The 5,045-nt window shown below is 36.7% G+C and overlaps 1 long non-coding RNA gene across 1 annotated transcript; it reads left to right on the forward strand.

The window, feature by feature from the left end:
* Positions 1-2,275: 2,275 nt before the first annotated feature.
* On the forward strand, positions 2,276-4,822 carry LOC134484244 (uncharacterized). Its single transcript, NR_190861.1, is given in 2 exon segments — positions 2,276-2,358; positions 4,139-4,822. It is a non-coding gene; the product is annotated as an uncharacterized LOC134484244 (long non-coding RNA).
* Positions 4,823-5,045: the final 223 nt, after the last annotated feature.

Below are 5,045 nucleotides of genomic sequence, written 5' to 3' on the forward strand. Positions count from 1 at the left end.
GAGATTTTTCATGAATGAACTAAAGATGATGTCTGTAAGACTTGCCATGGCCTATCTGCTAAAGAATTTTCCTTACATTGACTAGATTTAAGGGTGCCCTTTCCAGGTATGTCTTCTGTAACACAGTGGAAATGTTTACATACTCCATCTCTCTAAAGCTAGTGACTTCTCTTTGCTTCATTAGTGGTTACATCCTCTGAATGGACAAAGTTATTCAGGGTCTTGGCATGGGGCGATGAGATTTAGGAACAGGAGTGTAGAAGATTCTTCTAGATAATATTTTCATTCTCAGGTTCTTTCCTGTGGCACACAATTCAATTTTCTTCTTTTTCTCTGTTTCCTATAGGCCAGTATTTTCCCTACAGACCTTTATTTGAATGCATGTGTATTTCAATTTTTATTGTATATTCCTTTATAGGTGACTTTATACATATTCCTGAATGTGTACTCAAAAATTCTCTTTTCCACTTCTATTTTCTGCAATGATTTTCGCAACAAAGGCGCCCAGCTCTAGTGTAAATTGGGTGTACCTACTTCAAGTGGTAAACTCCAAATTCCTATTTCATCCAAAAATTTCCACATATCAGTAAAGCATAGGACCAAATGGAGTACAGAATTTGGTTCTCAGGTCCCTTTTGATTTCGGTTAATCAATATCTCTGTTCCAGTGTCTCAGGGTTAGATTTGAGGTTTTTGGATGTTTTACCATGATTCTTTCTTGAGGCCAAACATAAGATAGAGAAGGATGGGAAGTGATAAGAATGGTTTCAGGACCAGGGAAACTCCAACTTCAATAGTTTCATAAGAACAGGAGGGAATCTATTTGCCAATGCAATTTGTGGATTCTACATTCTTGACCTAGTTGCACTGAATCCATGTTAAAATTCCCCCTAACTTCATAACTGTTGGAGCTACCAAAAGTATATACATATATATATATATATATATATATATAATATATATTTCATATGTATATCATATATATATATATATATATATATATACACACATATATCAGCCACCAAAACTAGATTAGATTTATGAAGCTAAGAAATGCATTCAACCTGGAACTGGATATAGATATTTCCTGAGAGACACAGTTAGAGCATGTCAAATACAGAAGTGAATGTTAGTGGCAAACCAGTGAACTGAAAACGGACATCTTGTTGGTAGATTTTGAGACAGGATTACAATAGTTGAAGGAGCTGTTAACTCCAAAAGAACAACATTGTCAATGACCCAGAGCTTTCTGGTACTAGACCAATATTCAAACAATGAACATAGACAGAACTATGGCTCCAAATGCATATGTGGCAGAGGATGGGCACCAATGGAAAGAGAAGACTTGGTCCTACCTTGGTTTGTCTCCCAGTTCAAGGGAATGTCAAGGGGCAGAATTATGGTTAGAGATGAAGGGATTGTGAACAGGTTGTTATCTTATGGGCAGGAAACTGAGAAGGGAAATAATATTTTAAATGTAAATATAGACTCATCCAGTTTAAAAACACTAAAATTTGATAAAAAAATTAAAAAAAGAAAGATATAAAAGTAAAGAAAACTGCTAACTAATCACACTTATTTACTCAGAAATCTAAATTGGTATTCAGAGTAATACTAGTGGAAAGACAAAGATGATGAAGTCTCAACTAGAAGCACTTCTTTCTCCGAGATATCCGTATCAGACACAAAAGGCACTATAGGTATTCAAAGCTTGGAGGAGTTTACTCTGAGCTGATTACCCAATACTTGTCTTTACCTCCTTCCTTAGGACCTTTTTCTTCTGGGCAAAAAGAATAAAGGCCATAGCTCTCAGAAAAACAACTGTGCCCTCTCAAAATCTATTTTTTGCAATAAAGAAATGAATTATATAAACCTTTTGACATCCAGAAACAATAAAAACAGGGAAGTCCAGATGCTTCTGTGAAGCTTCCAGCTCTTGATTCCCATATGTGTAAGGCTTAGATCAAGTCTATCTCTTCAGTGATACCTCTCCATCCCTTCCAAAGGCTCTCTGAACTTTTCAAAGTACCACTTATTTCTTCATTTTTTTCATACAAAGGCAGAAGGCCAGCTTCCTTCTTCCCATCTCTGATCTCTTCATCCTGTTTGTTTTCTCTCCCAAATGGCTGTTTATTCTGAATTAGTGGCCAATTAGCAAGCCAGAGAGAGACTGAGGTAATATGTGAGAGTCAGTTCCTGTCAGAACAATAATTGTTACATCACAGAAGAAGCTAGGGCTCTCCTAGTTACAACAGATTTTTTCATGAAGGTCCTATTTATGATGTCACTGAGAACTGCCATCTCCTACCTGCTAAACAGCTTTCCTTACACTTACCAGATTCGAGGGTGTCATTTCCAGGTATGTTTCCTGTGACACAGTGGAAACCTTTACATACTCCATCTCTCTTAAGCTAGAGATTTATCTCTGCTTCACAAGTGGTTACATGCTCTGAATGGAGAAAGTTAATCAGGGGCTTGGCATGGGTCCCTAAGATCTAGGAATATGGAGTGCAGGAGATTCTACTGGATAATAATTTTATTCCCAGTTCCATTCCTCTGGCCTATAATTCAATTTCCTTCTCTTTTCTAAAAGCCAGTATTTTCCCTAAAGACCTTTAATTGAGTGAATATTTTATTACATTTTCTTAGTGTACATTCCTTGATAGTGGACTTTATATATATTGCTGAATGTGTACTCAAATGTTCTATTATCCTATTCTATTTTTTTTTTTGCTCTGATTTTGAAAAAAAGGGGGCCCAGTTCTAAAGTGAATATAACAGTGTATATATTCTGTATCTACTTAAATGATAAACTCCCAAATCCTTATTTTATCCAAAAATTACCACACATTAGTAAAGCAAAGGACAACATAGACTATATAATGTGGTTCTGTGGTCGCATTATATAGCAGTTCTCTAATATCTACCTTCCAGTGTTTCCGTGGCCAGACTTGAGGGTTTTGGATATTTTACCATGATTTTTTATTCAGTCCAAACATAAAGTTCATGACATGGGCTGGGTGATGAGTGGCTTGAAGTCCAGTAAATCTTCTACTTCAGTAGGTTCATAAGAATAGGATGGAGTCTATATGGCTTCGTCATTTGCGGATTCTAAAATCTTAACTTAGTTGCGCAGAATCCATGTTAAAAATCCACCAAACACCATAGCTATACAAGGGTTCAAATATATCCTAGTCATTCTGATTGGTGTGCTATGGAAACTCAGGATTTTTTTTTTTTTTGATTTCCATTCACCTGATGGCTAAGGATGTTGATATTCCTCAGTTGAGAATTCATAGTTTAGCTCTACACACACACACACACACTCTCAGCAACCAAATGTAGACAAGAGTGATGAAGCTAAGGAGTCTATGCTTCCAGTGAACTGAAAATGGACATCTTGTTGGTAGGGTTTGAGAAAGGATTAGAAGAGCTAAAGGTACTTCCAACACCATAAGAACAACAATGCAAATGAAACAGATATTTCTGGTACTGAACCAATATTCAAAGACTGTACATGGACAGAAGTATGGCTCTAACTGCATATGTTACAAAGGATGGTCTTGGGGTCACCAATGGAAGGAGAAGCCATTGGGTTTGACTCCATCCAAGTCCAAGGCAATGTCAGGGGGCAGTAAGGTGGGTTATAGAAGAAGGGGAGCAGAATTGGATAGGGCAATTATGGAAAAGAAACTGGGAAAGGAAATAACATTTGAAATTCAAATTTAGAAATATCCAGTTAAAAAAGCAATAAAATTTTATAAAAAATAAAAAAATGAAAGAAAGAAAAGAAATCTGCCAGCTAATCAAACCTATTGACACAGAAATCTAAATAGTCACTGTCAGGGAATGGTATTCAGAGTAATACTAATAGAAAGACTGAGATGATGAAGTCTCAACTAGAAGCTCTTCTTCTCCAGATATCAGTGTCATAAACAAATTGCACAATGGGAATCCAAAGCATGGAGGCGTTTACACTGAGCTGAGGAGACAATACTTGTCTTTCCTTTGTTTCTTTGGACCTTTTCTTCAGGGCAAAAAGAGTAAAAGCCATGAGCTCTGAGAAGGACAACTGTGCCCTTCCCAACAACTGGCTTTTGTAATGAAGAAATTGATTATATAAACTCTCTAACTTCCAGGAACCTTATCAAGTAGTGAAGTCCAGATGATTCTGAGAAGATCGCAGCGCATGATTCCCATGTGTGGAAGGCTAAGATCAAGGCTATTTCTTCAGAGAAACCACTCAATCCCTATTCAAGACTCACTGAACTTTCCCATGGACCAGATTTGAGGGTGCCCTTTCCAAGAGTGTCTCCTGTGACATACTGGAAAACTTTACATACTATATATCTCTAAAGCTAGAGACTTCTCTTTGCTTCATTAGTACTTGCATGCTCGGAATAGAGAATGTTGGTCGGGGCTTGGCATTGGTAAAAAAGATCTAGGAACATGGTGTGGAGGAGATTATTCAGGATAATAATTCCACTTCCACGTCCATTCCTGTGACATACAGTTCAAGCTCCTAGGTTTTTTCTGTTTCCCAAAGTCCAATATTTTCCCTCCAGACGTTTAATTGAATGAATATTGTATTACATTTTCTTATTGTACATTCTTTGAAAGAGGACTTTATATATATTCCTGAATGTGTACTCAAAAATACTGTTTTCCAATTTTATTTTTTGCAATGATATTGTTAACAAAGTGGTCCACATAAAGCGTGAATATAACAATATAAATATTGTATACCTACTTCTAATGATAATGTCCTAAATCCTTATTTTATACAAAAATTACCAGCCATCAATAAAGCAAAGGAGAACATAGACCCTAGAATGCGGTTCTGAATTTCTTTTAGGCTTGAAAAATTTTGTCTAGAAAGTTTTGCGTGTATATTTGTGTCTTTATCCCTCCAGTGGTGTCCTTCCGGGCTACAGGAGTTGGCCTCTAAATGTTCCATATCACCAATGTAAGTCACAGCTTAGGTAACCCCCATTGATTCGTGGGTACCTCCATTATTCCGACTCTTTCTCTTCCTGGAGATTTCCC

This window comes from Rattus norvegicus, chromosome Y, assembly GCF_021556685.1.
Source record: "Rattus norvegicus strain SHRSP/BbbUtx chromosome Y, alternate assembly SHRSP_T2T, whole genome shotgun sequence".
Lineage (NCBI taxonomy): Eukaryota > Metazoa > Chordata > Mammalia > Rodentia > Muridae > Rattus > Rattus norvegicus.